The sequence below is a fragment of the Rhyacophila brunnea genome, unplaced genomic scaffold (assembly GCF_057557595.1).
Source record: "Rhyacophila brunnea isolate RB1 unplaced genomic scaffold, BYU_Rbru_1.0 scaffold_4, whole genome shotgun sequence".
Classification (NCBI taxonomy): Eukaryota; Metazoa; Arthropoda; class Insecta; order Trichoptera; family Rhyacophilidae; genus Rhyacophila; species Rhyacophila brunnea.
The window spans coordinates 24,161,119-24,187,981 of NW_028233068.1; the positions used below are offsets into that span (position 1 = coordinate 24,161,119).

Sequence of the window (26,863 nt, forward strand, 5' to 3'; positions counted from 1 at the left end):
AGCTAGATATTTGAAACTTTTAGAATATATCAGAACACGATGCCAATGCATTCTTTTAATTCTTTTAGCCATCTTTAAGTAGAATTGAATTCATTTTCAGTCAATTCTGTTTTGTATGAAAAGTTATTTCGGAAGAAATCCGTAATCCAATCCACTATTATTGGTTGCTAAGTGGATGGTCCTAGCAACTAAATTATTAATATATACGTGCGATACTTTGGAAATCAAAATGATATTTCAGTATTCTATATTTCTGTTTGTTTGTTGCAAAATAGCAAATATTCCAAATTAAAATGAATGGCAGTCATAGACGCAGCCCGATTTATTTTGCGCAAAATTCCACTTAGTTTTTTTTTGTCAAAAGTGTTTTCAGTAAGACCTACTTATGTAGTATTTTAATTGTATTTGTCTTAACTCCGTCACTATGTGTACGTCTGTAAAATGTAACATACTCATACAAAAATTCGTACCAATTAAAATGTTTAATTATTCTTAAAAATCTGTTTTTTTTTCAAACCAGTTTTGCCTCGAATTATCAATGAATATCTTCTTTACAAATACTTGCCTACATTCAAATATAGGTATATCTTATGGTAAGTATTCCAATATTATTTAAGAGTCATTATATTTCGAGAAAAATTTCTTATCTCTGTGATGGTTACATTTTTTTCAACGGCTGCTGAGTTTTCTAACCATGTCTAACCATTGCAACACTTGAAAAGAGTTATCTGTAAATTTAATATATTCAGCAATCGACCGAAATGATTACGATCGAACTAAAGTTGAATGTTCTCGCGAACAAAATATGGTTAGGTACCTATTCAAAGAACAATTATTCTTAAATTCTGCCTAAACTGCAAATCACCGGTGTAGAAAAAAAAAACAAATCCAAACGGTGTAAGAATTATTAGGTATTATTATTGTTAGATAACTCGTGAAGCGCAGAAAGGTTGATCTTTGAGACCGTTACAAATCAGGTGCACGCTTAGGAAAGCGGTCTGAGGGTCCGGACCGCCCCTAAGCAGGCACACACACAAGGCAGTTAGGCGAATGGAATATTACTTCTTCTTCTTCATCAGGACCTCATGACTTCGGATAGTGACCAGGATGACTTTTAGTTATCAAATTGCCTTCTCAACGGACACTCTCCTTCTGGCATTCTACTATACGACGGCCTGGTCAGTGGAAGGGCCCGTCACCGTGGTACTCATGAATTGGTGCAACTTTTTAGAGCGTATAATGTTTTCTTTAACATTTTGACGTGGCATGTCTAAAAGACAAGATGCAAACGGACACTAACGATCCTAATAACTATGTTCGTTAATCCACGCGCATTCGACAACTATTTGTGGATGCAACAGGTCGGAATATCTCGTATATGAGCACTCGTAATTATAGCTGCAGGCTAGGTCTTAATGTAATACTCAAAGTGTCTGAATATAAGGAATGCACTCGGAAAATGCGAGGGTCCACGGTTGAAGCGACGAGAAGCAATAAGTAGTTGGCGGGGTAAATGCGGATATCAGTGACACCTGCTAAATTTTGTGAACCCTGCCCCTCTCACCGCATTAAAAAATCAACAATAAATTAATATGAATATTTTTTTCGAAGTGGAACCCCCCCCCCTCTCATAACTTTTTTCTGTGCACGCAAGCTCCCAAGGCTTGATAAATATATGCTTTTAATATCAAGCCGGTGTCGTATTAGCAAAGTTATTTGACAAGATGACAATTTCCCCAAAACTATTCACTGCTATTTTGTACAATATGATATTTGAAATTTGAGACAATTTTTATAATTAATAGATAAATAGGTAGGTACATCTAAAATATTAAAAAGGACAAATGTATATATTTTTACGATACGATACGCAGATATGTTTATTATTAAAACTTATTAAGTTTGCTTTAAGTCTAATGCATAGAAAAGTCGTTGACTAATTCATAGTTTTAGTATTGTTTATAAAAAATTAAAAAATATGTTTAACTTGATATTCTTTTTATTTATACAAAATCTAATTTTGATGTAGTCACAATATCTGGATATGAAGCTTTATTTAATATCACAACAAATTATGATTCAGTCACGTCATTCTGGACGAATCGGAAGGCTCACCATCACTAAAAAATGCCACGGGTCTGCAAAGTTCGTCCGGTCGCCTCCTCAGGATCATCGTCTTTTAATGTGGGAGAATTATTTCCAGAAGGCCGTCACACTTGCTGATTGCTTCGGTTGGGTGCATGCTAATAATAAGACCACCGGCTATTACTAATTTGACAGAAGGTGGTCGTGTAATGACCTCTCAAGCCTTGCATAGGACATAAAAACAATATTTAAACATTTTTTTTATTTCAAGCATTTTAATAATTTGTTTGAAGTATACAAAACATTGCGTCGTTTTCTTGCCAGGGTTGCTTTAATAATTACCGGATGCTCTTACGTTTTTTTAATTTTTTCTACGGTACCTGCATACAAATTATTTTCCGGAAAATATCTTATTATATTCAATTTAGCAGTATTTATGTGAGTAGTTATATAATTATTATTGCTATTATAAAACTATAAAATCATACTGAGACCGGTTACTAATCATATTTCTAACTATGATAATGATATACGTGGCTGTAATCGGATGGATATCGTAAAATTGATATACATCCAAAGACTCCGCTGGGTGGGATACATAAATAGTGGACGACAAATAATATCGAGTCATCGAAGCGCCTAAGGGCTAAGACTCACGGCAACGCAGACGACGTTGTGTCAAAGCAAGTCTTACTTGAATCCGAGTGTATGCAGGTTTTGCTGATTTAACTCAGTGTTCTTCAAACTTTGTCTACTCACGGGACCCTTATAATTATATATCTTAGAAAAATATATCTTAAAATAATATTTTTTTTTACACAATTTGTCGAAGTCTTTTTTGTTTGACTCGCGGAACCCCCAGAGAGGTGCCGCGGAACACAGTTTAAAGACCACTGCTTTAACGCAACAGCATCTGCGCTGTTATGTGTCTTAGCCTTGATGATTTTCTTGGCTAGACGGAGTAGAACGTGACTTCCAGACTTTCGGTATATCCAACTGATGATTCCGGGCAAGGGAGAGGATATAGTGAAAGCAACGTTGGGGGCGGCCAAGGCCGTGTTGCCAGTAATGACTATTTTTTTTTTAATTTACTTCAATTTATTACAATACACAATCATGTATTAGCTTAAAACGCTTAATAATACGCCCACACACAAGGGGTGGATGAGGAATCCATGCTGCCTCAAATATCTAATGAATACCTAATTTTTCACATTATTTTCATATAAGTAAACAGAATAGAACAGTACCTTCAGCTCTAGTTTTTTTTTTTAAATAACCACCATATAAATGACGTATTCATGTGAGTAATGCGTATATCGAAAATTGAATATTTAAAATGAAAAGTGTTCGTAAAATATATTGACTTTGTAGTTTTTACATTTGGCCGCTAGATGCATTAGAATCATTAGATGCAGTCACCCTTAATAGACACAAAATTCACCATTATCCATTTACCCGATACTTATAGAATAAACATTCAAACCGTCCGATATAAACTAAATAAATGTGTACTGCGTATCCGATTGCCAATTGCTTGGATATTATTTATCTCTATTATTATGTCTTAAAGTAACAAACAATATTAATTTGATTAGAATAGCTATTATGGATTAAAAAGGATTTACATACAAATGCAAAAATAAACAAATGATAAGTAAGTATATATTTTATTGAATAAACTTCTACATACGATTAATTGCATCTACGTGAATATTGTCATATTTTATTGCAAAAATAATACGTTTGAAGAATTTAAGATAGGTAGGTACTCATTCGGAAAAATAAAACATCTACAAAAATGTCGTTTGCCTCGACCGACTTAACTCTGTGGGTATTTTTTAAATCGCGAATATCCAGTTAAACGCAACGAGACGTAGAATTTAAATGCATTCGACGATTATTTTTATTTATAAATAATTAATCAATCATTATTTTATGAATATGACACTTACTACAGACGTGTTTAAAGCTCAGAGTTTTTGACCAAAGCTTGAATATCTTTTCATATTTACATAATATAACAATCATTATTTTAGATAAATTAAGATATAATTTTATAACGCAGTATATTCTAAAAGATGTTTTACCCAACCGCTAAGATGACAGGTAACTTTGATATTTTCTATCCCGTAGTTCATTTGACAATGTTCGCGATCATGCCTTCACTATGTGAATACTTCCCTACTATAAATATAATAAGGAGGCGAGGCCACAAGATATCGTGACAAATGACATTAAAAAACAAGTTAAATTGTAGTTTTTACATTGTATAATATATTTTTGCTAATCCTTCTTTCATTGAGTCATTTACGTTGACAGCTGTTTCGGGCTATAAACCAATCTTAGAATCGGTTGACTATAACTTATATTGTGTATGTTAATTTAAAGATATTTGGTGCATCCGTCTTTTTAAGATAGGCAAACAATAGTTTAGTTGGGACCTACGTTAAAGTGCCCACCACCACCCGTCATATATGCACAGCCGTGGATATGCACGGCCGCTTTCTATGACGCTTTAAACGTGTCTGAAAGAAGTGATTTTAAGTACTCATTCCGTCCCGAAACGGAGCCGCACGGGACTGATGCTGCAACCATGCACCGTAGTGCTTAAAGAAGAAAATTAAAAAAGAAAATTTTGTTTTTTGGACTGGCTCTGCTGTCCGCTAACGTTAGGCGCTTAGTGTACCCACATACTGAGTGTCACGAATTGAAATAGATGAGTCTACAGAAGAGTCGGGACTATCCCGCTCCCCATACGACGCTGCAAATTTCTCAAATGCCGTAAAGTTGGCCTCGGTTGCTATCAGATCTCCATGACCAATTGGACCCGTGTGTGGATGGACCCTGGCAAACAGCTCCGCTCGTTCGAGTTCCATAAGCGGGCAATCCCAGAGGATGTGTTCAACATCTTGGTGGTCATGCCCACAGGTACAACCCGGCCCATCTACTATCAAGCCAAACTCGTGGAGTCTGGCAGCGAAGTTGCCATGGCCGGTGAGGAACTGGCTAATCCAGTGCGAAGGTTGGAGTCTTCTAGTTTGGTGCCTGCAGAATACGTCTGGAAAAAAAAGGTAAGTGTGCCGCCCCTTGGGGGAGGCGGTCCACCTCGCCTGCCATGCCGCAAATGCGGTCTTGTACACAATGTCACTTACAGTCTTCCTGTAAGGAACGTCCTCGGATCTCTGTGGTGGTATCAGATGGACACCGGCGAGTGTTGTGCTGATCCCCCTCAAGAAGAGGGTGATCGATCCTCTGACTTGGACGTGCAGATCGAGGGGTAGCACCCCCGCGAGTACGGCAAGCGCGTCAGTAGAAATTGTGAGGTAGGCTTTGGTAAGCGAGATCAGCGCAAGTCGCTGCCCGCTTAGTAGTGCGCGTCTCACGAGAGTTAAGAAGTTTACTCAGGAATGCCAAATGCTGGAGGCGTAACCGGCAATTCCCATGAAAATTGCGCCGTATGCAACCTTAAGGGCTCTAGGCTTAAGTCCCCAATTGCTGCCCGCCATTCGGGCCATTCTCTGATAGGCCGAATTGGCCTTAGAGACGGCCGTCTTGGCGTGGTGAACGAAAGACAGCTTGTCATCAAGAATTACTCCCAGATACGTAACCCTTTCGGAGAAACGCACTGAGGTCTGGCCAAAACGAACCGTGGGCGGCCATCGAGTTATGTTGACCCGAGAACTACCCCTGAGGAGGACAGCTTCCGTCTTGCTCGGGGCAAAGGTCAGCTTGTTCAGCAAGCAATTAAGGATTCTGCCCAAGGCGACCGTGGCTGCACGCTCAAGTGCCGGTCGGCTCATCGCCCCAACAAGTAGAAGCAAGTCGTCGGCGTACGCAACGAGCGTGCAACCTGGAGGCAGTGGCAGGGACAGAACGTCGTCAAACAGTATGTTCCACAAAAGGGGTCCCAGGACGGAGCCCTGGGGACACCCCATGGTGGTCTTCCTGTGAATCAGGCTAGGGCCGGAGTCGTAGGTTATCTTCCTATTGCTGAAGTAACTTTGAACCAAGGCAAAGAGGTCCCCGGAAGCTTTGCCAGAACCAAGGGCCACCATGCAGTATCAAACGCGCCCGCGATTTCGAGAAAAATCCCGGCAACGAGGTCCTTGCCAGAGCTCTCCACAGAATCGATCACCAAGCAAATCGCATCCTCGGTGGACTTTCCGGGTCTAAACCCAAATTGTCTTTGCGAGATTGGACAGTTTTCCGACAGGTGGGACTCAATCCTGCTGTTTATCAATCTTTCCAATATCTTCCCGAAGACGGGAAGGAGCGTAATCGGTCTATACGCTTTCGGGTCACAAGGAGGGCGACTGCCGGCTTTGGGGATCACCGTGAGGTGGCCCCTCTTCCAGCAGTCAGGGAATATGCCACTACTCATGCATTATTTGTAGATGCGTGATCTCGTGTGAGGCAAGAGACCACGCCCTTCTCGCTAGCGCGTTATCTATGCACAGTCAAGCCCCGGGGCTTTGCCGGCCGGGAGGCTGGCAAATAGAATCCCTAGTAAATCGGTCGTTATCAATGTCGAGCGACTCGTTGTCCTGCGGGATAACAGCATCCAACAGGACGGTGGCGGACTCTTCAGAGCTATTGGTGAACGATCCGTCGGGGCGCCGTACCGCCGACATGACTTTTCCGGGCCGTGAGCCCAGCTTCATCACGTGGAAGGGGGGGGGGGGCACGGATCATTCCCTCCAGTGCATCTTCTTAGCCTTACTGATTGCCTTTTTGAACTTGTGTCTAGTGGTCCTGTATGTGACCGCAAGCGGATGGTCTGCCTGCGGCGGCCCTTTCAGCGATCTTCGCGCTGTTTGTAAGGCCCTTCTGGCCCTCCTCATCCTAACAAATTGTCAGACAATTTAAATCAAGAAATAAAAAGGAGAGGCATTCTAAGTCTTCATGGGCGGCATTCTGTCTAGAAACGTCGCAGGGTATAGGAGTGTAAAAATAATCAAATAATTTATTAATTCAATGCTATGTTGAATACACGCATGTGGTTTATCGTGCACGCAAAATTTTCACAAGGGAGGGTGTCTTAGGCATTTAAGTGTCTACTTAACTAATATTGTCTCTTAAAATGAGTGACCTCAAATTTATAAATTGATAAGATACCATGTTTTTTTAGAGGTGTCCCATATTACTTACCAAAAATGCTAATATTATTTGGCACTTAAACTACAGATACATCTAGACACCACCCATTGCATTGCTAAATGAAGCTGCGTGCCGTGCGTTTGGTTTGTGGTCGAGCGAACGCATTCGTATACAAATTTTTGAGACCATAGTAGACCATTTCGCTAGTGCTCGCACTAGACGCTCAGAATTAAAATATAATTTTCTATTTTTTACGTTATATAGTATTTTTAAGCGGTCAAAATGCAACCATTAGGTAAAGATATCCATAATTTAAGTTATTTTAAAGAAACACTAGGTCACTGATATTAAAATATATAATAGTATACTTACAAATAAATTATTATGAACATGTATCAACTTACCTATGAAACGTAATACCACCTTCTTGCTTATCAGTACGGCTACCACATTTTAACACAACACACATAACCATCTTTTCTATTTAATTAACTAAAATATTTACCACTGACTTTATGTTTAACACAAAAAATATCAATTTTAGCAACACACGCTCGCAGGTGATCGACGCTTAGTTAAGCAACAAACTAAGATTTGGCGGCGACACCATAGCAAATCATTTCACACATCTGTAAACCTTTTATCTAACTCTAACGCGATTTGGCACGTTTTTAGAATTTAAAAAAATCTATTTGTGTCAATATTTGTTGACAATGTTCTTCTAACTAAGTGATCAAAATCAGCCCTGATCATTATCAAATTATGAAAATTAAGCTGGTAGGTACCTACTATAAACTAAAAAGATATTTTTAATATATTTTTTTTATGTATTTCATTAATTTAATAAAAACCTGTATGACCATCTAATATGGCGTTAATGATATTTATTTTAATAGGACAGTATAATATAAATAATAATAATGTTATTATAAATGTTAAATATACCTCGCTTGACCGATATTACGCCGTAACTACCTACTCTATTTTACTTCCTCTGCGGTCATGCTGCTGACATCAAAAACTCTAAAATGTGACTTTCACTGCGAGGCTGAACAAAATGAGATTGAAACAATAAAATTTGTGTTATGTACGAGATCCGTCCGATAAACGCTGCAGTGCCGTACTTTTGAAGGCGTTTTCTCCATGTAAAATTATAAGTGCATTGACTTTACTAGGGTTCACAACCACTGTGGTTTGTTATAAAACAACACATTATACAGACACACATACGAGACTAATGAATATGTGTCAAAGGTAATAGCACCCCGTCTAGTTGTGGGAATTCCCCGAATAAAGACTCCCCAGAAACTTCCGTCTTACACATAGTAATTGAATAATTATTATTGATAACGAGGCCCATTCGACGAATGTCTTGTTATATGATACCAATTTCTCACAAATTAATTATATTAGGTGAGACAAAAAACGCACAGCAAATATTTTTGAATACACAACTATATCAGTTTTCCGATGATAGAAAAAATTGTCCAAATCCCACTTTTGTGTTTTACTTATTATTAATTATTTACTTAGGTAGGTACTTCATATTTTAATTTTGTCGTTAAGTGGTCTTGTCTCTACGAGCACTCTTAACTTGGAAACCGTAATATCACTGAGTGAATTCGAAAACTCCAACTCAATACACTTTAGTGAGAATTTTTAATTTTCAAAGATTAAAAAGACTTTTTCTTTTAAATTTAAAAATAAACTTAAATAAAATAAGAAGTTTAAAAAGAATAATATAATAAATTAAATATTATTTTGTTATAATATATGTAATTTTGGCAAAACAAGATTAGCAATTTTACCAAAATTGATGAGATTCCATATTTTTATTCATCTAATTTTTAAAATTATTGTAGCTGTTTTTTTGTTTTAATAATAATGTCGTCTATAACTCCAAAAACTATTATATAATCGTAAACTGTTTATAAATTTGACATTACTCGGAATAACCACGTAAATCTGGTAATGTACGTAATAGTACGTAGGTAAGTGTAATAATAATTAGGTACTTATTTAAATATTTATAATATATATTCCTTGTCAAAAATATCGTTATGAAAAACAAACACGAAAACAATTACGAATTTTGCAATAAAATATTTTCAACTGAAGCAATAAGCACGCCACTGAAAAAATTATAGATGTACCTGTAGCTATAAAACAAAGATGGTGCTAATAATACTTATTCGTTACCACGAATAATAGTCTTGGGGACATGCATGGTATGTGTACCAACAATGGCTACAAAGTTAATTGTATAACACTTAAAATAATAAAGTAGCCATAAGGCTCTAGCCTGGGAACCCGGACTTAGGAGGGGCCCGGCGTGGAAGATCAACCAGTTAAGTAAGATAAACAAACACCACAAATTTGCTTTAACAGTACGAAAAAGTCGCCTGCGGAAAGTTGCCTGCGGCGCTATTAGGCGAGTGGAATTTTATTTTATAATTACTTTTAGTGTTTCCCGACTAATAATAATGACTATTTATCCAACATAGCGAAGGGTCGCATATTACTTTGCTATCACAAAGGGGGGTAGCGATCAGTGCTTCATGATATGATGCTGAGTGCCGACATTTCAAGCGTCTTTATTTAATAATACTAAAAATACACGGAATACCATTTATTTTACATGGAACCCCGGAGTTCCGTGGAACGTGGAATATAATTTGAGAAACACTACTGTAGCAAATTACACTGCCCTTAACGTTAGCGATAGGTTGGGGGGCCCGCTTCATGGTGTGGGGGACATGAAAGTAGCTATTACGCAAAATATAAATTATCTTTCATTATTATTATCCTAAGAGATTTTGGAAAACGCACTAACGGCTCATTTAAGCGACATTTTATTGTTATTTTTACATCTTCACTTCAAAATGTGCGCTACCGATTCATCTACCGTTTGAATTGACCACATTTCACAAATTTTCAATGACTTTACAGGTACTTGACGTTTATATCCGATATTTTCTTACACACCGTATACGATCGCCATATTTACTGTCCACGCCTGTCAGAATGATGTCTTCGTCGCTTAAGACCTTTTAATCCTTTATTTGACAAACGGATTCGATTATTTTTATTCAAATATCGTAATGTAGGCATTGGCGCACTTTTTTCCGGTGAAAAAACCATAATTTTGGTACAATTTACTACGTATAATATCTTTTGACAGCGGGGTACGCCACTGACGGCCATTTCATAGATAACGTGATATTCCAAATTTGATTTTTTTAAAATACTTTGTGGCTGTTCACTCAATCCTTTTTTATTAAATAATTACCTAGGCTACTAATTTCCATAGATCAGATAGTCATATTAAACTAACAAAGTTGCCATTGCAAACAATAAAGGAAATTAATACGAATTGTCATAGTCATCAAAATGTGTGATATTGTATAATATCTACCTATTTTTATCGTCCCTATCATCATCAATCTTGACCTATCTATTGCTGGATGAAGGCCTCCTCAGCCTTATTCTACTCCTTACATACACATGAATTGTTATATTTATCAAAATCAGTGATATTATATTATTATCTACTTATCTATATATAATGCCATTATTATCACGAGCCTCAATAAATCCACTGCTGGATGAAGGCCTCTCTACGTTGATTGTATTCTTGACAGTATTGAATTTCTAATGCTATTTATCTACATATTCATATCGTCATCATAATAATCATCATCATCAACCAGGATCAATCCACTGCTGGATGAAGAGTTCCGCAACCTGATTATACTACTATTGGTTTAACGAATTTGTGATATTATAGATATTTCTATCCATCTTATCATCATCGACTTGAACCAATCCACTGCTGGATAATGGCCTCCCTAGCCCGAATCTACTCCTTTCTGTCATATGAATTGCTGTATTTATCAAAATCGGTGATACTATATTTATTTACATATTCATATCGTCATTATCATCATTATCATCATCATCATCGTCGACCTGAAACAATCCACTGCTTAATAAAGACCTCGCTAGCCTGATTCTACTCCTTTCTGTCATATGAATTTCTGTATTTATCAAAATCGGTGAAATTATATTTTTTTACATATTCATATCGTCATCATCATCATCATCGACCTAGACCAATCCACTACTTAAAGACCTCCTTAGTCTGATTCTACTCCTTTCTGTGATATGAATTTATGTATTTATCAAAATCGGTGATATTAAATTTATCTACATATTCATATCGTCATCATCATCAACCAGGATCAATTCACTGCTGGATGAAGAGTTCCGCAACCTGATTCTACTACTATATTATACCTATTTCTATCGTCCTTATCATCATTGACCTGAACTCATCTACTGCTGGATAAATGCTTCCCATGCCTGATTCTACTCCTTTCTGTCATTTGAATTGCTGTATTTATCAAAATCGGTGATATTATATTATATCTATTTATATTTCCATTATCATTATGAGCCTGAATCAATCCACCGGTGGATGAAGGCTTCTCTAAGTTGTTTGAATTTCTGTCGGTCATATGAATTGCTATATTTATCAAAATTGCTCATATTATATTTACCCATTCATAATATCGTCATTATCATCATCAACCAAGATTAATCCACTGCTGGATGAAGGTTATCCCAACCTAATTCTACTCTTCTTGGTCATATAAACTGCAATATTTTTTTAAATTTCTGATTTTATGTACATACCCATTTATATCGTCATTATCGTTATCAACCTGTATCAATTCACTGCTGGATGAAGGCCTTTTTAAGCTGATTCCACATCTTTAGGTCTTATAAATTCCTATTTTATCAGATATATGTATTGCTTCATTATTTATCAACATTTGTCTCGATATGAATGTCCCGCACCGGGAAACTATATTGTTTAAGATTAATTTTTAAATCAAAATATGATTTTTAAAATATTATTCTATGGCTCCGAGCATTTATTTTTTATAGACAATGAAACAAAATGATGTTTTAATTTATTTTTTATGCTGCTAACCTTTTTCTATTATGTAAATGGGACCCGAAAGAGATTAATACTCGCGTTATATTGGATCGCTATTAATGATAATCACGATTGAGATGTATAATTATTTAACATATTTAAATGCACATACCTACACATATATTGTATTAAAATTAAAATGACAGTGGTAGCAATCGGCAATTGCCAGCTGTTCTGCTAGGCCTAGCAGCCTGAAATGGTGTCAGACGATATTGAGAAGGCCAGACTCCAGAATAGACTACGCACATGACTCCAAATTTGTATTGGCAGTGACGACATGCAGATCGTAAAACTGACAAATCAGATAAATTTTCAGTTGTCTGACGTGAATGAAAATCCATCCCAAAGGGAAAACTATGGCGCCATCTATACACACTTTACAATTATTATATTAAAATCCAACACCAAGTCACTATGACGAAAAGCTGTCTGCAAGACCTAGCGAGACAGACTGGCGAGAGCCAGCTGGCTCAGCTAGTCTCGTATATATTATTATCCTAAGAGATTTTGGAAAACGCACCGACTTTTTTATTTAAACACTGTTTTGTTGATTATTAAAGAAATTCACTTCAATTTTTGCAGTCCCAAATCTGTTTCCATTTGAATCGGGCACAATCTGATAAAACGCGACACAATCACAGATAATATCGTTTTTAAATAGCGTTTTATATCCGTCACCATGCATTTTTGCTACTTTACTGTCTATCTACCGCAAATTGATTATAATGTCGCTTAATACTGTCTGTTTAATCGAAATTTCACAAATCTAAATTAATATTCCACAAAATTATTCAAATCTTTAAGCAGCACATTGGCGTACAAACAAGAAATAAATGGATATTTCCTCAATAAATATTACGAAAATATAAGCTAAAACCACGTCACTGCTATTTATCTGTCAAACTGAAATAATAGATGATTGATTTTCAATTGTTTTCTTTTGTGATATAAACAAGTTCATTTGACGTGTCAGAATTCAAATTTAGAATTTGCAAAAATAATCGAAAAATGTGACATTTCTATTAGCATATTAAATAATCAATTTCAATCAAGACATTTATTGTTAATGTTTACGTTAATTGCATAATAAATATAATATTTTTAATGTCTCTATAAACGAGCATAAAAAACAATAGTCAATCACTTTCAGAAATACGTTTCCTATAGATATATTTTTGCCCATATTTAATCCGAAAATTCCTGGCTGTCACAAATCACACAACAATGTATTAATAGGTACGTCATTGCCTTGCCTCTTCACAATATTCGATGAGTTTATTTAAATTTAATAATAAGGCCACATTTCAACGATTATCATCATTACCAAAGATTAAAACTACATATAAAACTACGTTGATTAATCAAATTATCCTAAAAAAATATTGACGGAGCATCATTTTCGGTATGCAATTGCATGCATTTTTATTTATTTTGAACCATAGACAAAATACTTTTATTTTAGCTGTCATATTCATGACAACGTAGGTAGGTAAATTAAAAATGACGTTTACTATACGTAATTAATACACAAGGTTTTTACAATTTTATTAATAGATAGTATTTATATAATGTTGAATTAAACGTTTTATTACACAATATAAGAAAAATTCAAAACTAAAAAAGTCAATTATGATCATTTCATCCCATAATCGCACTATGAAGTAGGTACCTACGTCATATTAATATCCACTATTTGCATCCATGTGGTTACTATATAGAAGAATCAATGTGTGTCACTATGCTTATTAGGATTCCACTGCTGAATGAAGGTTATTCCAAAGAAAAATCCATGTTTTATACAAAAATAAAAAGTTAATTATGATCATTTCATCCCATAATCACACTATGAAGTACCTACATCATATTATCTATTATTTGCATTCATGTGATTACTATATAGAAGAATTAATATGTGTCACTATGCTTATTAGGATTCCATGCTGGGTGAAGGTTATTCCAATAATCCTCTTGGTCATATGAATTGCTATATCTATCAAAATTGATGTACCTACCCATTTATATCCTCATTATCACCATGAACCAGGATCAATCCACTACTCGATGAAGCCATCTCAGAACTAATTCCATTCCTCTTATATACATTGCTGCATTTATCAAACATTTTTATATAATAATAATATATTCATTTCGTCGTTATCATAATTAGACCGGATCAATACACTGCTCGATGAAAGCCACTCTAAGCTGATTCCACTATTTTTTGTTCTATGAATTGAACTGAACCGAATTTGTGAAATTGCGTATTACATGAAATCGGCAAAATTTTGTCAAATTCATGAAAAATGCAAGCCCGTTGCCTTATTCATGAATTAGGCAAATTATCTGCCAAGTAAGTGAATTCGGCAGGGTATAGAATTCTTAAACTGTCAACATGACAGTAGAAAAGTCAATTTATTACGGATGGTTTTATTAGTTATAATTGGACATAATAATATATTATTATTATTAGGTTCGGTTAGGTTTTGTAATTCTGAATTCAACTGAATATCCATTTTAAGGTTACCTAACACCTGTCAACAAACTACCAAATTTAATCATTCTATCACAAACAAACAATCGACTATTGCCTGATACCCAAGCACAAATCAAATCGCGAAAATACCTTTTAATAAAATTCTCCCGTTATCATATTATAGTTCTAGATTTTTTTGGGCATAGTAATTGGAAATGAACGTCATTGTAGTTATTAATAGGCATATTTTTATATAATCAATAACATTTGACATCTGGTTAGTTTGATTATTTGCAAAAAACACCACCGGAGCGCCACTATCTATATTGACCAATGCATGAGCATTTGACACATTTGGTTTAGTTGGAAAAAACACCACCGGAGCGGAGCGCCAATATCTAATTTGCCCTATGCATGAACTAGGCAGAAAAATTACTGCCGAATTCACGCACTCGACAGATATTTTGCCTATTTCATGAATAAGGCAACGTTTGCATTTTTCATGAAATAGGCAAAATTTAGCCGATTTCATGTAGGTAATACGCAATTTCACACGTAGGCGTAACATATACATACATATATCTACCTACATATTTATAATGCCATTATCATAATCAGTTTAGATCAATACATATATAGACGAAGTCCTTTCTAACCCAATTACTTCCTCTCAGATCTATGAGTTCCTTCTTTTATCAACATTTGTTTCGATATGAACGTCCCGCACCGGGAAACATTATATAAAATGTTAATTCAAAATTTGTTTTTTTAAATATTATTCTATAGCTGCAAGCATTTTTTTAGACAATTAAACAAAATAATTTAATAGTTATATGGCTAATCTTCATCTATTACCTCAAGGGATACGCGTGAGATTAATATTAACGTTATATTATTGAATCGCAATCAAATTACCTGCTATTCTGCTAGGTCTAGCAGCCTGGGATGGTGAATCTAGAATAGACTCTGCATATGATGCCAAATTTATATCGAAAGTAACGACTTGCAAATTGTAAAAGTGAAAAATCAGCGAAATGTCAAACGGCGCCGTCTCTGCATACTTCACAATTTTATTAAAATCCAATACCATACACTAGGACGCTAAGCTGTCTGCAAGACCTAGCGAGACAGACTGGCGAGAGCCAGCTGGCTCAGCTAGTCTCCTATATATTATTATCCTAAAAGATTTTGGAAAATACGTCAACTTTTTTATTTAAATACCACTTTGTTGATTATTAAAGGAATTCACTTCAATTTTTGGAGTCCCGAATCTTCTTCCATTTGAATCGGGCACAATCTGATAAAACTCGACACAATCACAGATAAAATCATTTTTAAATCGCGTTTTATATCCGTCACCATACATTTTCGCATCTTGCTGTCCGTGTACCTCAAATTGATTATAATGTCGTTTAATACTTTCTATATAATCAATATTGCAAAATATCTAAATTAATATTCCACAAAATTATTCAAATCTGTAAGTAGGACATTGGCTTGCTACAAGAAATAAATACATCTTTCCTCACTAATTACTACGAAAATATAATCTAAAACCATGTCACTGCTTTTTATCTGTCAAACTGAAATATATGATTGATTTTCAATTGTTTTCGCCTATAACAAGTTCATTTGACGTTTCAGAATTCAAATTTAGAATTTGCAGAAACAATCGAAAAATGTGACATTTCTATTAGCATGTTAAATAATCAATTTCAATCAAGACATTTTTATTGTAAGATATGTTTTCTATTAATTAATAACAAATTTGATTTTTTTAAATACTTCTTTGTGGCTGTTCACGAACTCTTTTTTATTGAATAATTAGGCTACTAATTTCGATAGATTACAATATAGTCATATTAAGTTGCCATTGCAAACAATGAAATAAATTAATACGAATTGTTATAGTTAACAAAATTTGTGATATTATAGATATTATTTCAAATGGAAATTTTTTAGCGCTGTATAATTCTTTGAGTACTACAGATTGGACCTCTTTATATGAACAAATTGATGTAAACACGGCATTAGCTATTTTGTATAATAAATTTTATAATAGTCTGGACTCCTGTTTCCCTCGCCGGCTCGTTCATCTACCGAAGTACTCATATCCTAAGTGGTTTACGCCAGAAATTATTTATAATCTAAGGTCAAAGGCATATTATCATGCACTGTGGAAAAAACATAGACGGACTGCAGATTATAGTAAATTTTCCTGTCTTAGAAACTCATTGAAGTGTGACATCTCTTCGGCTCACAAATCATATCTAACGTCGATTGGTCGAAATATTGTCTCAGATCCTAATTGTTTTTGGAAATATATTCATTCGCTTAGTTCCAGTAGTACTACAAAAGACAATGCCATGATGACATTGAATAATGATCCTATAGAGAACCATGTTATATCTGATGCATTTACTAAGCATTTTGAATCACTTTATAGCTCAATAGAACCGCTACTTGACCCCGATTCTGCTGGTCCTTCGTCTGCAACGCAAGATATTCAAATCTCAGCTTTTGACGAGAAAGATATGGAATATGGGTTTTCAAATTTGTCTCCCAAAAGTTCATTTGGTCCAGATGGCTTGCCACCTTATGTGGTTAAGGGCTGTTACGAACATATGTCCTTTCCGCTTAAACATATATTTAATTTAATCATAGAATCCAGCACTTTTCCTGATGCATGGAAAATAACCCGCCTAAGGCCGCTTCATAAAAAGGGATCTAGATCAGAGATCTCTAACTATAGGCCAATAGCAGTTCTTTCGGCTCCATGTAAATTATTTGAATCGATATTACATATAAACATCAACCGTCAAATAGACTCTCGCCTCTCCGATTCGCAGCATGGGTTTCGACTTAGGCGGTCCACAGTAACAAATCTTATAGTGTATAATAATTTTATTTCAAATTCTATGGATAAGTCAATTCAAGTTGATTCTGTGTACACAGATATTTCCAAGGCATTTGATCGTGTTGATCACGATATTTTATTACAAAAGCTTTGTACATTTGGCGCGTCATATAGTATAATATGTTTTTTTGCTTCTTATTTGAAAAATCGCCGTCAATTTGTTGATTACCATGGGAATGAATCGCGGATTTTTAGAACAAACTCTGGTGTTCCTCAAGGTTCAAATCTTGGCCCAATTTTGTTTTTAATATTTTTTGATGATATTGTCAAAGTTATAACCAATTCTTCTTGTTTGCTATTCGCAGATGATCTTAAACTTTTTCGAACTATTGAAACCCCATTATGCTGTGCGATGTTACAGTCTGACCTAGATGCTATCTCGCAATGGTCTATCTTAAATAAACTTGAATTCGCTACCTCCAAATGTAATATTATTTCATTCAATCGTTCAAGGCACACCTTATTGTTCCCATACACATTGTCTGGTATAATATTGAGTAGGGTAACGGAGATAAAAGATTTGGGAGTATTGTATGATACAAAGTTCACTTTCAATCAGCATATTCTTAACATCAGTACTAGATCCAGCAAAATGCTTGGTTTTGTTATGAGGGTTTCAAAATCATTCGAAAACGTCCGAGTGCTACGTACATTATACGTATCATTTGTGTTGAGTATTCTTGAATATGCCAGCATTATTTGGAGTCCTAATAGGTTCATGCACACAATTAAGCTGGATCGAGTCCACAATAGATTTCTTAGATTTCTCTACTTAAGAACATACGGGTTCTTTCCTTATGATAATGACAATAAAATGAATTTCCCGACTCGTTTTCTTCTGGGTATGCTATCAATGCAATCCCTGTCTACCCGAAGAGTGATTGTTCTTTTAAAGCATTTCTTTTTACTTCTTCGTGGGTTCATTTACAATCCGCATATACTGTCAAATATTAATTTTCATGTTCCCACCAATATCACTCGCAGCTCCACGGTCTTCAAGATACCTCGTCGCAGGACAGATGTTATGTTTCATGATGCTGTGTATCGTGCAATTAGCTTATTTGATGGCACCATAAAGGTTGATTTGTTTTTTATTAATTATATAATGTTTGTAGACGTTTTAAATAGGATAAATTTATAATTGTATATATTATCATATTTCTTTAATATTTACACATGCTGTCTTTTCCACTTTCTTGTCATATTAGTTGTTATTTGTAATTAAGATATTTTTATATATTTGTATGTATTATGTATTATGGCGCATTGGCCAAAAGCTGTAATGCCGTAATACTCTTTTTTATAAATAAATAAATAAATAAAATAAATAAATAAATAAATAAATCTACCTATTTTTACCATCCTTATCATCATCAATCTGGACCTATCCACTGCTGGATGAAGGCCTCCTCAGCCTTATTATACTCCTTACTTACACATGAATTATTATATTTATCAAAATCAGTGATATTATACTATCTACCTATCTATATTTATAATGCCATTATTATCACGAGCCTTAATAAATCCACTGCTGGATGACGGCCTCTCTACGTTGATTGTATTCTTGATAGTCTTGAATTTCATCATCGTCATCAATCCACTGCTGGATGAAGGGTTTGTTTTAACGAATTTGTGATATTATACTTATTTCTATCATCCTTACCATCATCGACCTGAACCAATCTACTGCTGGATAAAGGCCTCCCATAGCCTGATTATACTCCTTTCTGTCATATGAATTGCTGTATTTATCAAAATTGGTGATATTATATTATATCTATTTATATTATATCATGAGCCTGAATTATTCCACTGATGGATGAAGGGTTCCGCAACCTGATTCTACTACTATAGGTTTAACGAATTTGTGATATTATACCTATTTCTATCGTCCTTATCATCATCGACCTGAACCAATCCACTGCTGGATAAAGGCCTCCCTAGCCTGATTCTACTCTTTTATGTCATTTGAATTACTGTTTTTATCAAAATTGGTGATATTATAATATATCTATTTATATTATATCATGAGCCTGAATCAATGCACTGATGGATGAAGGCCTTTCTAATTTGTTTGTATTTCTGTCAGTCATACGGTCATATTAATTGCTATATTTATCAAAATTGTTGATATTATATTCACCCATTCATAATATTGTCATTATCATCATCAACCAAGATCAATCCACTGCTGGATGAAGGTTATCCCAACCTAATTCTACTCTTCTTAGTCATATAAACTGCTATATTTTTTTAAATTTTTGATTTTATATACCTACCCATTTATATCGTCATTATCGTCATCAACCTGTATCAATCCACTGCTGGATGAAGGCCTCTTTAAGCTGATTCCACATTTTTAGGTTTTATAAATTCCTGTTTTTATCAGAATTGGTCTATTCCTCTCAGATATAATATGTATTGTTTTATTATTTATTAACATTTGTCTCAATATGAATGTCCCGCACTGGAAAACTATATTAGTTTAGGTTAATTTTAAATTCAAAATTTGATTTTGTAAATATTATTCTATGGCTGCAGGCATTTATTTTTATAGACAATGAAATAAAACAATGTTTAAATTTGTTTTTTATGCTGCTAACCTTTTTTTAATATGTAAATGGGACCCGAAAGAGATTAATATTTTGATATAATGGATCGCTTTTTAAGATAATCACATATTATTGCTGTATATTCGAACGAATGAGATGTATAATTATTTATCATATTTAAATGCACATACCTACACATATATTGTATTAAAATTAAAATGTCATTGGTAGCAATCGGCGTTTCTGCTAGGCCTAGCAGCCTGAAGTGGTGTCAGACGATATTGTGAAGGCCAGACTCCAGAATAGACTACGCATACGACTCCACATTTGTATGGCAGTGACGACATGCAAATCGTTAAACTGACAAATCAGCGAAATGTCAAACTGTCTAACGTGAATAAAAATCCATCGCGAAGAGAAAACTATGGCGCCGTCTATACATACTTTACAATTATATTAAAATCCAACACCATGTCATTATAACGAAAAGCTGTCTGCAAGACCTGGCGAGACAGACTGGCGAGAGCCAGCTGGCTCAGCTAGTATTATATTATTAGCTAAATGTTACCTCTTATGCTTATAGTCTTATACTCACAGACAACATAAAAAAGTGTTAACTTGTGTGCTTATAATATGGATGTGACGTTTCAGAGACGGATATTAAACGAATCTATCTACGTTCACCAGGTCGTAAGCTTGCTTGTTCCATAAAAATAATGGAATAAGTACGTGCTATTATTACACAGAACTCATCTGGCGATATTGAAATCAGGAAATTTTGTATTGCCAGCGCAAGGCACTAACCTCACTTCTAAATTAATATTTTTTTTAAATATAGCATCTTCCCATAATGAATTGAATAGTTAACACATTTAAAATTTGTGAGAACTTATTAATATTTTAATCAAAATTTACTATCACGGAAGATCTGCGATGTGTAGCCAAGGTCCATGTGTAGGTCCAGCCTGGCATAGATCTTAGCCTTCTTAAGCAAGATTTTTGCCGATCCTTTGGTCTCTTTCTCCAGTCGATCATTCGCAAGTCACTCTATAAACCAGGGGTAGTCAACCTGGTCCCTACCGCCCACTGGTGGGCGTTCCAGCTTTCATGGTGGGCGATAGGGGTTATAAATCACCATTACTGTGGAACCGGTGGGCGGTTAGAAATTTTTTTTACTAACAGAGATACAAAAGTGGGCGGTAGGTATAAAAAGGTTGACTACCCTTGCTATAAACCATCAAGCCACCGAAAACATGGTCTTTCCGCACTAATTTTCTTTCTGAACTATTATTATATTAAACGTGAGGCAACTCATCGGTGCTTGTTCACCATATGTATCAAACGGCCCATCACAGACGTTGGATTTTGATAAATCTAACGACATGGGGCTCATTAAAGAGCTTATAGACCTCAAAATTATAGCGACATCGCAGAGATCATCCTCACCGATGGGGCCAACAAAACACCTGTAGATTTTTTTTTACTTATTTGTATTGTAAACACAATACACATTAAGGGCCCATGTGTCGTTTAAATGCCGAAAACGAATAGTATGTTATATCTTTGTAAATTAGCCCTGTACTTTTTAGGAAAGATGTCAACCATCCCGTCTCCATTATGTATTTGTAATTATTAATTATACTGGTAGATTCTCACGGAGGTCGTCTGCCACGATCGTCCCTAATTATGAAATATCATTTTGGATCGCTCCCCATAGTTGTGTTTAAAATAAAATCGTTCATATTTTTCGCGCGTGATTCAAACGATAATCGGCGATAGTCGGTATGGTAATCGTTGATGCAACTGTTAACAATCTTTGATTGAGTCATGCACGAAAAATAGAAATTATTATATTTTGGTCACGATTGCCAGTGTAATTTGAATTTAATTGTGGTATTAATAAAAATGAAAAATTTTGCCTGTGACGATATTTTGACTGCCTGATTTTTAGGCATTTTTACCAAAGGCTTCAAAATCAGTACACGGGTGAGACCTCTAAGTGTCTTAAAGCGCCACTGAAAAATTTAAAAACTTTTTGTGCGCAGGTATGTAGATAGGTAATTACAGCTACCAAACGGATTGGTAATAAAAAGTCTAAACGTCTTGCGAATTTCGACAAAGTCATCGGATTTATTTGATTTATTTTAAATATAATTGCTTGTAAACGAAATAGAAACTAAGTTCCTATCTCATTAGATAAGCAAATACTTGCCTTTAATTGGAGAAGTCGCAATAAGGTAGGTAGGTACATACTCTTTTAGGTACAGAGTATTTCTTTACTTTAATTTACTCAATAATTATGGTTTTTAATAAACAATGAAAACAAAAATGCAACAGACCATTAGCACCGAACATTGCAAAATATTCTGTTATAAAAGTAGTGTAACTATTTTATTCAAATGACAACAGATTTTCCTAGTGAGGCGTAGTGATTTATTAACTATAGTTATGTAGGTATGTATTGCGTATTTGACTTCGAGAAATCAACGCAGAGAAGCACGAAACCTCATATTAAAATTTCATAACAATTTGTATTCCAATAATAAATATCGATTTCTCGAAATAGACATCAATGCAATTATTTAAAAAAGGAACAGAGGCAAGGAATAGGGAAAAAAACAGTCCTGGCTCTGGTTGCGTAACATAGGACACAGGACTGGAATTAATTCGACAGAGACCTTGTTCCATGAGGCCCAGTAGCGGGCTTAGGAACTTCGAGGTCCGGCCACTAACTGATTTTAAGGCACCCACGATAAAAAAAAACAAATACCAATGTATCTCTTTTCTAGAACCACACCATGTAAATAAAAATAAACTAATATGACAATGGTGACACAATAATATTAAGTAAGTAATTGTTTACTTTGTTGTGTACGAGTATGTACTATCTGCTTAGGATTTCATCAGCCTCTTTGATGTTAACTGCAGGAGTTTTGTTATGCGTTGAGTAATATTGTATACTCCATTTGTGAGAAAAATGAATCTATTTAAGATTTTTTAGTAATTTAATAATTGTACGACAGGTTTAAAATATTTCGAGGCCCCTTTAAAATCTTCTATCGAATGTATAGTATCATCTGCATCAACGGATATCACCGTTATAAAGGCCCATAACACACAGTATCAAAAAAAATGTAGGTGTACTTAACCTAACTTGTATTTAGTTTTATACGTATTTATCAGCTGTTTTTAGATCGAGATGCCACTCTTGTAAATTTCTATATTATACCTACCAGCTACCTGCTCAATTAATTCAGTGGTTGGCCTTGAATACTTTTGTAATAAAAATACTAATGTAACGGTAAGTAGAATGTCGAAATATTTGTCGGCCATTATTGACGCGATACATGGTCATTGCTGAAAACAAAATGTATTTCCTGATAACTAATATCAAACCACACCTCGCGGATGTTTTTCTATGAGGGAAATTTAATTAAGCTGAAGTGTCCAACAACAGGAAGTATAATTAAGTCGAACCGTTGGGTACCACATATTCCCATTTTCTAAATTGTAGTGAATGAAAATTCAAATCTTCTAACAATTATAATAATGTAGATGCTCCGTAGTTATATTATATTGTGACTAAAAAAATGGATGGACATTAAAATGTTATATTTATTTCGCCAGAGATAGACAACCTTGAAGGGCACAAAACAATTTATGCCAATTATATATTTATTGTATAATTGTATAATTATATACTGCATAATGCTGTGATTTTCAGGTTCGATATTTATTATTTCGGCTCTTTCGGACACCTCGATATTAACTGTAACTTAATGTCATCCTAAAATAATATGATTTTAACATGGAACATGTTTACTCATGATCTCCGACGCAAAAGCGTTACGAAAAATAGATGTAGAATAACTATAGACGCGCAATCCGCCCGAGCAACCGGCGCAAAAACGATTTTTTTTCCGGCTCAGTACATGTTCAAACACGCGCATCAACATGATCTTACTCCATACTGCATTTATCGTTTGTCAATTTATGGCTACGGCTGTATGTTGTAGCTTAACCACTGGGAAATGCCAATAGAAATGGCGTATTTCAAAAAAATACTACCTTATTCTTAGGTCAATAATTATTATAAAACAATCATTATTCGTAGGATGTTTTACCACATTTGAATTGTCAAAGACAGCTTATAATCAGTATCTTTAGAATTATCTTCAAATGTGTTACTCGTGCCCATTTTTTTAAATAATAAAATGCCTAATTCTTGTCAAATTTGGGATCACAGAGATTTTAAAATATGTTTTTGATCGTAAATATTTCACTATTAATATTAATAATAATAATATTAATTAACTATAAATATAACATTAACTTTATAAATGCGTTTAAAAATTAATAAACCTAAAAAATCTTAACACCACTGCATATGGATGTACTTAAATATGACTACCTATATTCTAAAACATTAGATCGAGAGGTTTAAAAGAATACTATTTTATGTGATAAAAATACTTTATGCACACATCAAATGTTTAAAATAAATATAAAGGATAATAAGGCTTCAAAATTATATAAGTAGATTATCTACAAAGTTTAAGAAATGTCCAGGCTTATGCTCTGAAAATACCATAAATCTCCATTTTGACCTACGTTGGGCATGTAGGCCCTTAAGGCCCGACCCGTTTTGAGTGAGTACAATAAATAATTACCTATCTTTATGGATGCCGCGTAATCCACCTTTATTCTAGAATCTAGGGTACTTTTAATATCAAAAGATGATTGAAGTATTAATCAGGTACTCAAACCAAATTATTATGATGGGAATTTACTAGGAGCAAGGTACATAATAATAAAGGTAGGGTAAATCGTTTTACAGTGGCACCATGGGTACGGCAAATGCGGCTTGCAGTTGTAGTGGTATTGTTTGCTAACATTGAGACAGGCATTGTCGCAAGCAATTCAATACACGCGCGAATCGCCTATGGTGCCACTGTAGAATGATTTACCTTATACTTGTGCCAATTAATAGTGACTGAATAATATAATTATGGTTAAATATAGGTACTAATTTTCAATCGATTTTGAGTCCCTGTTGTCGAGCACCTCTTGCATCTATGTATAGAATAAGATAAGCCATCGTTGTGTGCAAATATCATTCATTTATATTCACTATGTGAACAAAGTAAAGATTTTTATACTGTTATACAAAAAGACTGTTTATTGTATGTTCCTGGTTTCTTATCACTGACATCCATCAAGACTTTTGATAGGGTAGGTGGGCACCTACCCACAAATATCGTAAGCGGTCTTTTTATATTTTAATAGATTATTTTAACTCTGCTATTATCGAACATATATATATATTGCAGAAGAAGAAAGGCGTATCCGGAATAAATATGTTGGTTATGTAAATTGCAAAACGATGAATGATCTAACTCACGATGGCCATAAACGTATTTTCTGTATTCATTGTAGTGATGTACTTATACTAACAAATTATGGTTATGCCATTAAATAAACTGTACACTTTTGAGGTATTTATACTAAAGCACGTATTGATTACCAATAAATTCTGTAATAATTTTGAGATGGACATGACATGACACAATATTCAATAAAATAAAAATGACTCAATGCCGCGAGAGAGAGATCACAACAAATGTAGGCGTAATGAAAATATTTAGAGATAATATTTAATTACATTTAAGTATAATATAAGATAGGTAGCAAATAGTAATTTATACTTACAATATCAAGTGTCATAAATGGAGTGAGACTTTTAGAATATCAAACATTCAGTATCTGAATAAACACGAATCTGACATTTCACTGCACTTCCAAGACACAACACACAACTTTGCAGCTTCACGTATCACTTTTTAAAACAATCATTACGTACGTTCATCTCAATATCGTTCTATCATTTACTTCAGGATCAAATACTATATAATAAACCATTAGCTTTTGTTTGTTTATAAATTTAAAATACACGTCACAGTGGATTGAGCCTCTTTCTAAATAGGCCGCGGTGAGGCGGTTTGTCGGTAGACACCTTCTATTCCGTTTGCCGTCACTACCTTTCGAAGCCTTCCACGTTCAAACAAATTCAAATTTACCTTTACCAGTTTACCTGTCTGGCTAGTATTGCCAGGTGATCATTTTTAATGGCTGTCGCGAATTGGATTATTGTGTTACTATTTTCAAAACATCTAGAGAACACTGCTATGTGATAGTGATATGTTATACCTATAATATTATAGTTTCAGGCGCTAAATAAAGACATAAAGCCCACCACTGAATTCTAGGATTCGAGCCCCGCCCGGCGTCTTTCAAAAATCGCACGTTATTTTTGCAATGTGTATTTATTTGGTTTCAACCATGGTTTCCCAAAGTTTTTACCACACCCCTTTTCGAGATTTTTTCAACGCCAAAGAAAAATCTTTATATTACCTATCTTGATCAATATTTAATTTAGATGGATAATCTTGAATTTTAAAAGTTTATTTTTAAATAAAATAACTGAAATTTATAAAACTATTTATTAACTTTAAATAAGAAAAATCATGTGATATCACTAAATTAACAACTAACTAAATATTATAATGATGGAAATGCAATAATAAAAAATGTCTTATCATAGCCCATAATCTAGAATTTAGATTCTAGGATAACGTGTAGGTATATAGATATGTTTTTACAATCAGAACTATTCGTTTCTATCCGTTTTTTTAATATCAGTTTTCATCCATCACTTCTCGGTAATCCAATTA

General features: G+C 34.5%; 1 protein-coding gene across 1 annotated transcript in view; it reads right to left on the reverse strand.

The window, feature by feature from the left end:
* Positions 1-26,191, reverse strand: part of LOC147067123 (uncharacterized) — a 55,544-nt gene extending 29,353 nt beyond the window's left edge. The window contains exon 1 of the mRNA XM_085954295.1: positions 25,842-26,191. The gene's annotated coding sequence lies outside the window, so the exon portion shown is untranslated. The remainder of the gene's footprint in view (positions 1-25,841) is intronic.
* Between the last annotated feature and the right edge of the window lie 672 nt (positions 26,192-26,863).